Source organism: Protopterus annectens, chromosome 2.part1 (assembly GCF_019279795.1).
Source record: "Protopterus annectens isolate FY-2018-M chromosome 2.part1, PAN1.0, whole genome shotgun sequence".
NCBI classification, from domain to species: Eukaryota; Metazoa; Chordata; order Ceratodontiformes; family Protopteridae; genus Protopterus; species Protopterus annectens.
Window position 1 is genome coordinate 1,121,376,974 of NC_056729.1, and position 12,714 is coordinate 1,121,389,687.

Below are 12,714 nucleotides of genomic sequence, written 5' to 3' on the forward strand. Positions count from 1 at the left end.
CTGTGTCAAAGATTTGTCTTTTCATTTTAGGAAAGAACAAATGGATCAATGCTTTCTTACTTTAACATCTTTAGAGGGCACACACCTTTTTCTGAAGATACCCAACATCCTATGTGTTCTAATCCATGTGGTAAGTGCTCCTTTTGTATTTATGTATATCATACCATACAATTTAGTTCTACCTATACAGGTAGGTATATGAGATTAAGTACTTGGTTACTCGCAGTTCTGAATTAGTGATTTATTTAGCAGTATGTCACTGTGGTTTATTTTAAGTACGTCAAACTTAGAAGCCATGGAAATAACGTATTTCATTACATCCCAATGATATCAGGTGTCACAGGGACAGGAGTGTTCTTTTTAAGCATACTTTGAAGCAACAGTACAGCCCAAATTATTTTCACTGGAATACATAAGGTTAAGATCACCACTAACTATAAATCTATGTGGCAGAGGATATTGAACAAGAAGGAAAAGGGATGGATAGTAAAACTGGCGGTTATTTATGCATCAGGATTAAATGACCCCATTTAAATGCATTCTCTTTGTCGTGTTCTTAGGACCTGTTCTTGCAAATTATGTTAATTGTTATCATATTTATAATATGACATCGTATTATATTATATTATATTATATTATATTATATTATATTATATTATATTTGATGTCTGTTTTATGCTATGTAAAACATTTAAAAATATATTTTACCATTCAATTTAAAATGTATTTTATTCTTTTGCCACTAGAGGGCATTCTGCCAGTCATTATTTTTCCCTACTCGCACTTTTACACATTAAATTTTGTTTTATTTCAATATTGTTTTCTGGTGAAATGTTATTAAGGATGGCCTGTTTCCATAGTCCATCCATTTTGTACAGACGAAAGATTTTAGTTTAAAAGTTTGTTTTTTGAACTATTTTTAAATAGTTAAATCTAATTAATATATGTGTAGGTGTTAATCATTTATTATACAAATTTAAATTAGTTCAGTTAGCTTTAGTGTCACATGACCTTATGGCTATTTAAGACATGCCTCATTCACTGGTTCTTTAGATTTGCACAGACAATGCTGCATACACTGGGAAACTGAGGTCTGTTACTACTTTTGTGGGTTGAGTCTGCCATGATGCAATTATCACTGAATACAAATTGTGGAGAAGATCTGCAGCTAGAAATCATTTTTAGTTGTTTATTATTTTTCATACATCACCAAGCTTTGTACAACTTTATTTGTGTTTAATTTACACACACACACACACACACACATATATATATATATATATATATATATGTATATATATATATATATATGTGTGTGTGTATGTTTGTGTGTGTGTGTATATATATATATATATATATATATATATATATATATATATATATATATATATATATATATATATATATATATGGGTCCTAGTCTGAACATTGAAAGTACGTTTAAGCGAAACATACTTGAGCGACTTCACTTAACGAAAGTGCATGTTATCGAAAATGCACGTTCGCAAAATAAAAGAAAAAAGCAACATGCAGTTTGCATGTAGATTTAGTTGTATATCAACATGTAGCGTTGATTGTACAGCTAAGCAAACTGTTGCATAGATCGTGGTACAGCGGGGATAAGGGAATATTCCCTTTTCCCCACTGTAGTGCGATCTCGGAACGAGAATATTAAAGTAGGGGTGTGTGGGATGTGCAGGGGGGCTTGACCCCCTGCATAAATGTGAGAAGTGTTTTATTTGTGTAGGTTCTTTGGCGTGTTGTTTTTTTCTGCAAAAGTGCATTTTCGATAAAATGCACTTTCGCGAAAGTGAGTTTGCTCATCTACGTTTCGCTGAAACATACTTTCGATGTTACAGCATAGATCCATAAATATATATATATATATATATATATATATATATATATATATATAGATAGATAGATATAGATAGATATAGATATATATGGTTTACTATCAAATTTTCAGACGCCATTCACTCAAACTGGGATAGTTGAAAGGCTGTTTTCCAGTTCACATAAGGCCGAACCGAAAATGGTCAACTCCACAACAGTGAACGCTAGTGTGCATTCACTGTTGTAAGGTCGAAGTTCTGCATGGAAATCGCACTACAGTGGGTAACGGGAAATGTATCCATTTCCTTATTATAGTGCGATCTCAGAGTTTGCATATGTAATTACCAGGGGTTTGTGGGCGTGCAGCGGGGGCAAACATTAGTTGGACATGTCTGGACTGTAAGGTATGATGGGTAATGTCGACTATGTGAAATATGGACTTATAACCAAAAAATAAGGCACTGGAGGGTTCACCAGGTAGCAAACCAACTTTAATAAACACACAAAAAAAAAAACAAAATGCTTTAAACTGGACCACAGCGTTTTCGTCAGCAACTTTATCAGATGAGCATACTAACAAAAATGAGTCCTTTATATATAGTCCTTAATAGGTCCATTAAGTAACCAATCCACAATTAAAGACATATTAACAAACTTGTTGGGTCTTTCGGCTTTTCCCAGTTAGGGGTCACCACACCGGAACTCAGGTACACTAATTATTGGCAGTAGATTTTTATGTGCCGAGTTGCCAGCCCTGACACACAACCTTCAACGAAGGTACGCCCATTCACGCATGTCTCCACACAGAAACGCTTTAGCTGAGAATCAAACAGGACAACGTCTTACTGTGAGGCGACAACGCTACCGCAGCACCACCACCACAGTTTAAAGACATATTAACAAACTAAAATGTTTAAAAGGTGTCATAGGAAACAAAGCATGCAGATCTTGTCTGAATAGACCTACCCATTCAGTACAAGTGTAAAAATAATAAATAATACTTTAGCTAGTTATGGGATGTAAATTCACATTAAATACATTTAAAGACATTAAAAACATTCAAAAACATTTAAAACTTTCATATAAAAAACACTGATAAAAGCATACAATATTAAATCTGTAAAAGCCTGCTGTGTAGAGATCTTAATGAAACAGTGACATCTACTCTCCAAAAGTTTTAGAGCAATAATAAAAATCAAAGTTTAGCAGCTCGTAATTTTTAAGACTGGTTTCAAAGAAACCATGTCATTTAACCCAGGGTGTTTTTTGCTTCTAACACCAACTGCCAGTACAACTTTCTGTACTCTAAGCGTGTCTCCCAGGGACCACCCCTGCGATCAACTGGTAGTACCTCAATCACAAAAAATAAAAATCACTTCCTGAACAGTCTAAGGTGTGTTTATATAAAGCATTGCTTAAGTTCGTCTTTTTTATATTATACCTGTGCTCATACATTCTGGATTTTAATTTTCTTTCAGTTTTGCCAATGTAAAATGCCTCACAGTTTCCACATAAGTCTAAATAAATCAAACCATTTGTATTACAGTTGGCAAAACCTAAGATTTTAATAGATCTATTTCTGGCTTTTAAAAAGCATGTATCCCCTGTTTTAACATAGGGCCATTGGGTATAGCTCCCACACTTATGTGTACCCCTTTTGCTGGGATTATAATTACCAGCCTTGCTAGGCTCATTCTCCAGAATGTTTTTAATAGTGCGCCCTTTTCTATATACACATTTAAGTAGTCTATTAAAAATATATTGCAAGTCAGAAGTGCTAGCAATCTACTCCATTCATCCTCTACAATACTTCTGACGATTATAGCTTCTCCATCATAGGTTAGTACCAAAGCACTGTTGTACACATTCTCTACATTAGCCTTTGTTGAATGGGTACTGCTCAGATCCACAGTGTCATTGCCAAAAATAGGGGCAAACTTGGTTTTCCTAGCTGCAGACACTTCTTCAAGCACCTCCATTAGTAATGATTCTGGGTAACCCCTAGCTTTGAGCAACTCAAAAAGATATTTACTTTCATTTAAAAAAATAATTCTCATCAGATGTCATTCTACTGATGCGCAAAAACTGGCCTTTTACCACCCCGTTCTTCTGGTGGTATGGGTGTGCACTAGTATAATATAGGTATGAATTTGAAAATGTCATTTTTCTATACACCTTGGTTTTAAAACCACCATTAATTTTATTAATGCAGACATCCAGATATCTCATTTCATCTTGATCCATTACATATGTAAATATTAAAAATTCAGTAGAATTAGATAAATATCTAAAAAAGTCCAAGAACCTGTCCACCATCTCTCTCCAAAACAAACAAATATCATCCAAAAATGACCATAAAAGCTCCAACACTTATTAAAATCACTATTAAAAACATATTTCTTTTCCCAATAAGATAATATGATGTTAGCATAAGTTGGGGCACAATGGGCCCCCATAGCTACACTTCTTAGCTGTTTAAAAAATTCACCCTAAAAAAAATAAAATTGTTCTTTAAAATCACATCCATCAATATTAGACACACTCGACAGTCATTATAGGCAATGTCCTTACTGTCGAATAAAACTTCTTCCAACCGTTCTAAACCCGTATTATGAGGGATTGAGGAAAACAAATCAACCACATCCACAGAAATAAAAAGCAAACTATCTGAATAAAGGCCAGAATTTAGTTTCTTCAACAAGTCCCAAGAATCTTTTAACACATTTTCACCCACCATAGCTACTTTTATTCAGTTTTGAATCCACATATTTTGCTAAAGGAGCAGTTACTAAGCCTTCTGCCAAAACAATTGGCCTTAAAGATGGGTTGTCTATATTCTTATGAACCTTGGGGATACCAAAAATAGATGGAACTCTGGGTTTATCTACATGTAAGAAATTGTATGTGTCACTATCAATAAGTCCTTCTAATAGTAAATCATTAAGGCATAACTGTATTTTTTGTATGCTATATTCACTTTATTTAGTGACACCCTTACATATTGTTTATCATCCCCCAGGATATCCATCATTTTTCCCTCATATACTTCTTTGGCCATCAACAGAAAACCCCCACCTTTATCTGGTTTCATCACCCTCAGGTTTTTATTGTTTCTACATTCCGCTAGAACATTCCTTTTTTCCTTACTTAGGTTGGAAAACACCTTATTGTTAGCTACTGCTTGACGCAGTTTATTCTCTACCATGTTTTCAAAATTCCTAAGTTGTGGATGCAAGGGTGGGTTAAATGTGAGTAGTGTTTTATTTGTGTAGGTTCTTTGGCATGTTGTTTTTTTTTCCCGCGAAAGTGAGTTTGCTCATGTATGTTTCGTTGAAACGTACTTTCGATGTTACAGCATAGATCCATATATATATATATATATATATATATATATATATATATATATATATATATATATATATATATATATATATATATATAGATAGATAGATATGTAGATATAGATATATATATGGTTTGCTATCAAATTTTCAGACGCTATTCACTCGAACTGGTATAGTTAAAAGGCTGTTTTCCAGTTCACATAAGGCCGAGCCGAACATGGTCAACTCCACAACAGCAAATGCTAGTGTGCATTCACAGTTGCAAGGTCGAAGTTCTGCATGGAAATCGCACTACAGTGGGTAACGGTAAATGTATCCATTTCCTTACTGTAGTGCAATCTCAGAGTTTGTATATGTAATTGCCAAGGGTTTGTGGGGGTGCAGCGGGGGCACACATTAGTTGGACATGTCTGGACAGTAAGGTATGATGGGTAATGTTGACTATGTGGAATATGGACTTGTTGACATTACCACTTTCATTTTTGTGCCTAGCCAATGTTTTTATTTTCAAGTTTATTTTTTGAGCAAGTCATTACTCAATGGAATGCCTTTCAAGGTTTTGATAGTAAACCTACATATATGTATATGTATGTATGTGTATATATATATATATATATATATATATATATATATATATATATATATATATATATATGGTTTCACTTCATATCGTCGAAATCTCATTTAATCGAATTTCAAAACAGCAAGACCAAATTGTCGAAAGCTCATTTTGTCGAAAACTCATAACATCGAATCTCAAATCATTGAAAACTACAAAGCAACTAGAAATAACATCCCAGACACTGTTTACTAGTTTATGCAGGGGGGCAAGCCCTCCTGCACCCCCAGAGTGGGGGGCTCCGCTCCCCCCGAAAATTAAATATATCAACTCCAAGGTCACACTACAATGGGGTTAGGAAATTATCTTTTTCCCCCACTGTAGTGCGACCTTGGTGTTGGTATATTTAATGTACAGGGGGTGGGGGGTGCAGTGGGTTTCCTCCCCTGCATAAATGAAGTAAAACCTCTGTGGGATGTTATTTCTAGTTGCTTTGTAATTTTCAATCATTTGAGATTCGATGTTATGAGTTTTCGATGAAATGAGCTTTCGACGATTTGGTCTTGCTGTTTTGAAATGCGATCAAATGAGATTTCGACAATATGAAGTGAAGCCATATATGTGTGTGTGTGTGTGTGTGTGTGTGTGTGTGTGTGTGTGTGTTTGTGTGTGTGTGTGTGCATGCGTGTGTGTGTGTGTGTGTGTGTGTGTGTGTGTGTGTGTGTGTGTATTGCATTTTCAATCAAAAATGAGCCAGAAATAAAAAAAAGCAGAGCATTACTTTCTTGATTTAGTAATATAATCACACTTATCAGTCGTGGCTATGCAGTCCTGCAGTCTAATAGCCTTATATGCAAAGTACCTTTCTATATAAGATCAGAGAGTTTCTTCACTGTCCAAGGAACATTTCCTGATAGCCTTTCTATCTCATGGTCTATGCCATGCACATAACTTTTATCACTGGTACCCTGAATTCTGTTATCCAGCTCCAGAAATGTTTGCCTTAGACAATCCCCAGGTCAATCCACATAACTGATCTCACTGGATTTTCCACCTCAGAGTCCAGAAACATTAGTTATAGTCCTTGCTCATCCACAGTGTTGGTCCTTACCATGAGGAGCTAGTTTTCTTTCTGGTTTCACAAACAATCTTTTATAGTATACCTGTCAACTGCTATGATTTAGGCATGGCACTATGATTTTTGACCTCAAATGTTTCTTTGTTACTCCTAGATTTACTCATTTTCTTCCAACTTTCCTCATAATGACAGACCTGTTCAAGGATGTATACATTACTAGATAATTGAAATAAGCATGTACAAAGCCTCCTTATCACTAATAACATGAGGTTCAATACCTAAAGACCTTTTATTCCAAAAAATAAGAAAGTGCTCTTCTTTTGGGTCCTCTGCCAAGATTTTTAAAGGCCAGTGCCACAATTTTTAATTTTTAGAGGATGAGAGATATGTTTATAGTACATGCTTGAAGTGTTCCATCACAATTTATATATACTTTGTTGCACTTCACACTTTAAGTGCCATGGTCAATTTTTTAACCTTATCATATCTGTATCATACACACAGTTTCTTAATCAAAGACCTTGTAAATGTTTTATTAAAGCTACACCTGCATAATTCTAGTATATAGGTCAGTGATGTCCACATAGGTATAGGGTAGGGTTGTGTCCATAGTTTTTAATGAATGGGTCCCTGTGCATGTACTCTGATGCATACATCAGTCTATGGATGCACCCACATACTGTCCCTCTGTTGACATTACCAATGATACAGTTTACTGAAATTTTGGCGATACCCTCATAGGAGAAGCAATATTATACAAAGGGTCTTAGATAAAAAGTAGCCATGCTTAGTTGAAATAAATGGTGGGGGCATGAATCAGAGGGTGCACATGACTCTGGGTATAAGGTAAGCTTGAACATATGTTGGAGCACTTTAAATATGCTGTTGACCCTCACTGTGAACTAGCTTCATTCCTGGTTTCAGGAAACATCCATTGTAGCCCTTTCTTTATCACAATGTTGATTCTAATCACAAGGAACTAGCTTCTTGAAAATGTGATTTTTAACCCACCCATTTTATACATCAATCTCTACTATACTATTAAGTGAAAAGTAATCTGAAGTAACAGAACCTAAATTCTGGCTAATACATGTAATGACAGTTTAAGACAAACTTTACAAAGAATGTGAGACAATTACATATTATGTAAAACAGATAACAGTATTTACAAATTATTTGTTAGGCATGGGCAGTAATTTATATGAAGTAGTTTGTATGTCAGAGATGACAGCAGTAATGTTAACCATTTTATTACAAAAAATAATATGCATTACATAAGTGATGGCCAGTGGTGCCCTGGTTCACTTACAGTAACATAAAATATCTATTATACCATGACTCTCCAAAGCGCAGCGCAACGCCCGGGATTGGCAGCACGCAGCATTATTGTATATCGAAAAAATAATTAATGGGGACTTTCACGGTCAGCCTCGACTTTTTCCATTAGTATAACTCGCTATTAGAACATTGTTCAAGAGCAGTTGGGCTTCAACTAAAAATTATGCCAGCAATGAGATCTCCGCTGTTTATGAAAGCTCAGCTCTTATGCTAAAACCCATTTAACATAGCCGCAGAGAAAGGTTTTAAAAAGTAACGAGAAAAGCAAGATCCGTTGCTTTTTACTGCTCTCTATGTTAAAATGGGCTTAACATAAATGCAAACAGTGCTCTTTAAAATAAGCAACTGCTTTACCCGCTAGCTTATTTTAAAATTGTCTCGCCATGTTAAACGGTCTAACATAGCTTAAAACATCTTACAACGGAGACCTTGCTTTCTCCATTGCTTGCTCGAAGCCCCGATGTGAGTGCGAGGGCGCCAAGAAAGTACATTGCAGAACGGAGAAGGATGCCGTGACATCCGCGGAATTATGCCATTATTTAAATTATAATAGTTTCATTACGCAAGCAATGCAATAGCTTTTTAATAATAAATAAATATGTTAATAGCAATAAGGTAATGCTGGTGGTTGGCTTAGATGCATTCATTAGTTGTTTTGTTTATCCCTGGCTTCGGGGACCAAACAACGCCAACCGTAAGTAAATCCATATTCATTAAGATTTGATTTCATAATACATGCTTATTTTTAACAATCATTCTGATTATATAATGATGATATGTTTTAATCATAAGTGTCTACTAGGTTACAGAAGCTTAAAATGACAGATTTAGTTTTTTCCTTTAATTTTGTTTACATTACTGTGGATCTTTTTACTAAGTAATGAATAAAAAAAAACACATCTTCTCAAAGTTTATTCCTTGAGACCAGTACAATCAGCATAATGTTTCATTTTTTTTTACTTCATTGCAGCTTATATTTCTGTATACTACTTCATCACTGCATTTTTCACTTTAACTTGCATCTGATTGTTCTTGTACTAAGAAATAATTGAAAGTGAATACTGAGCTGGAAAATGCTACAATACTTTAACAAAAGTAAAAGTACAAATCCTTATATCTGGCAGATTGAAGAGATTGCAGGTATGTTTATATTCCATATGATTTTTGAAAATGGAAAACAGCTTCATTATCTCTTTCCCCTACAGATCACAACTACAACAAACTTACAGTGGGTAATTATATTAACAGGTTTATGTTTCAAATTCTGTGTCAGAAATGAACATTGCATTCTAATCCACAGCCATAAAACACTACAGTGGATATTGATAATGAGCCTAGCCAGCAAGATAGTTGAATATGGTTATTAATGGCATGTTGCATAGGTTCATCGGCTCATAGAAAGTTACTAGGCTATTGGCCCTACGGCCTTTATATGTCTAGCCATGTTATACCCTTGTTACCTTAATGATCAAGTTGTATGGTCTATGTTTGCAGGGTGAGTCTATGATCAGCACCGACTGGCCTTAACCAAGAGGGACATAGGTGACACCCCCCACGGGTTAATTTACAGTCTCCCATCCAGTTGTCTAAGTTATGCTTAAATGGAGTCACTGAAGAGCTCTGTTTTACGTGAATTGGGAGTTTGTTCCATAGGAGTGGCAGTCTCTGGGAGACATGTCTGTCTTTCCAGCATGTCCTATTAATGTCGCATGCTATGTTAAGATCTTTATAGTGAGTGAATTTTGTCACATTTGACTTACGGATATGCAGCATTTCTATTTGGGCCAGGTCCGAGACTGCTCCATAGGCCAGGCACAAGTCTCCTCTCAGCAGCCTATAAGATACAGAGTACAGTGATAGGGCCTTCAGTCTGTCTATATAGGTCTTGTGTTGAAGGACCTGAATTTTCTTGGTGAGAAACTTCTGAGGTCTCTCCAGCTGCTACAGGTGTCTTTTGAGGTACATACAACATCCTTAGTTCTGGATGCAATGCCCTTATGTATGAGATGTGCAAAATAGAAGGCCTTCTTTACCACTGTGGACACAAAGATCAAAGTTAAGGCTGCTATCAACTTGTGTTCCCAAATCTCTCATCACAGGGTTTGAGATAAGGAAGTACTATTAATATTGTAATTTGCAGGGACTTCCCCTTTGCTGAAAGGGATGATAACACATTTTTTTGCATTTAAAGTCCGTGACTTTGGCACTAGTTATTTGTCTGTGTAAGCCCTTTTTGTAGTATGTCAGCATCATTGGGGGACTCAGTAATTGCACCCAGTTTACAGTCATTGGCGAACTTGGTAAGCCACAGGCCATCTATTTTCACCTGGACTTCTGAGAAATAGATTCCAAATAGTAGGGGGCCTAGCACAGATCCTTGTGGTACACCACTAGTAATTTGTCTGCTGGTAGAGGTGGAATCCCCAGCTTTGACTGTATGCGTTCTGTCGGCGAGCCAGTTGGCTACCTTGGCTACTCATCTAGTGACATATGAGTTAATTCCCAGCTGGGTGTGTTTCTCAATGATGCCTGAGTGGGGGACTGTGTCAAAAGCCTTGACTAAGTCAAGATAGGCTGTATGCACTATTTTACCTTTATCCAGGGATTTGGTGACATTCTTCAAGAAGTCCACCAGGTTTAATAAGCATGATCTACCCTTAATGAAGTTAAACTGGGTTGGGTCAAGAGTTTGAAGGTCACTTATGTCTTTCTTGATAAGGTCCTTGATGATTCTCTCCATGGCCTTGCAGATACGGCTGGTTAGGCTTATGGGTCTATAGTTCCAGGGTCGGTTGATGGACCCCCTTTGTGCAAGGGAATTACTGTTGCTGTTTTCTACTCTACTGGGTCAAAGCCAGTACTTAGACTGTGGTTGGAGAGAGTACCAAGTGGTTCCACTATGTCCTGTTTTAGACCATTTAGTAAGCAGCCTGGGATGTTATCCAGTCCCATAGAGGCTGTGTTTTTGGTTATGGAGAATGCGATTATGACCTGCTCTTTGGAGATACTAGGTAGACAACTGGTGATAGGTACACTTTGGGGTATATCTGTTGGGGACACGGGGGTTAAATTTTTGCCAAATCTGTCTGCTAGCAGGTTAGATGTCCTCAGGGTCAGTATGACTGGTACCATCCAGTACTAGTTTGGCACAAAGCTGGGCCCTCCCTTTTAGATTTCTGATGTAGCTAAAGAATGTTGTGTGATTATCCTTAACTAGGGAAGCTAGCTTAGCTTTGTAATTAGTTTTAGAGGACTTTACAAGATATCTAATTTGCTGTTCAAGCTGTTGAGAGTACCCTTCGTCTGTTGAGTCAGTTCCCTCTTGTTCTTAGACATTAGTTTCTTCCTCTTGTTGTATAACCTATTTAAGCATGATGTCCACCAGGGTAGCTTATTTTTTTGTGAGGACCTTGTTTTGATCCTTTCAGATACACCTGAGTCTATACATTTGTATAGGTGTTTATACAGGGCATTTATGTACACCTCTGTGTAGCAGTCAAGGTTGACAGTGATAGCAGGGGGTTTGAAACTAGTTATGTAATTGCATAGGAGGCTATAGTTTGCTTTGGAGAAATTTTTCATCCTTTTTGCTGTTGTGGAGGGCAGGTATGATCATTACTTTGAATGAGACTGATTTATGATCAGACCTTACCAAGGAGGGCAATACACAGTGGGTAGTGCAGAGACCCCTTATGTTGGTGAGTACTATCTCTAGTAAATTTAAACCCCTTGTGAGGGTTCAGACCATCTGTTTCAGACCATTTGCATTAACAAAGTCCAGGAACCTTAGGGCGAGCATGTTTGCACTCATATATGACTCCCAGTCGATGAAAGGATAGTTGAAATCAGCCATGACCAAGGTGTTTGGCTGCAAAGTGAGTGAATCAAGTAGGTCCGGGTAGGCAGAGTGGTTTTCTTGGTTCATGATGGGGGACCTACAGCTACCAGTGATATGGAAAGGGGTTTTACCTACAGTTAGTTGGACTTGAAGTAGCTCTAGGGAGTCATACTGTTTGACCAGTCTTGAGGTGTATTTGTCTTTAATGAAGATGGAGACATCTCCGCCTTTGGTTCTTTCATGCTCGTTTTGAGGTCTGAACGTGTGGAAGGCATTGTAGCCTTACATGGCCGGTGTGCTGTCTGGGTCTGTATTAGATCACCGACTACTTAAAAAAGCGAATGGTGATTAATCGACTCTATGTAAGCGAAAGCTTACAATCTCGAACTGTCAGAACAGTGATTTTCTTCCTAGGGAAAAAAAATTTCTGTTCCAAAACACATACACACAACACAAGCACACCAAACAAACAGCAATCCACACACATACACCTAAAATCTTACACCTAACCCTACATTAAACTCTACACACACCACTAACTATCCACTTACCTTAGCCCAAACCCTAACCCTAAGGTCCATCACTAACGCACACTCACCTCACCCGCTCCCTAACCCTAACTCACCTAACCTGCCCCCTCTCCCTCCACGTTTCACACAATCGACACATACCTAACTCCGCTCTAACACCTAACCCGCCCCTAACCTCCGTTCACACAATA

At 36.9% G+C, this 12,714-nt stretch overlaps 1 protein-coding gene across 1 annotated transcript in view; it reads right to left on the bottom strand.

Annotated features, from left to right (window-relative positions):
• Positions 1 to 12,714, bottom strand: part of LOC122794350 (macoilin-like) — a 990,560-nt gene that overhangs the window by 633,241 nt on the left and 344,605 nt on the right. The gene's annotated exons all lie outside the window — the stretch shown is intronic.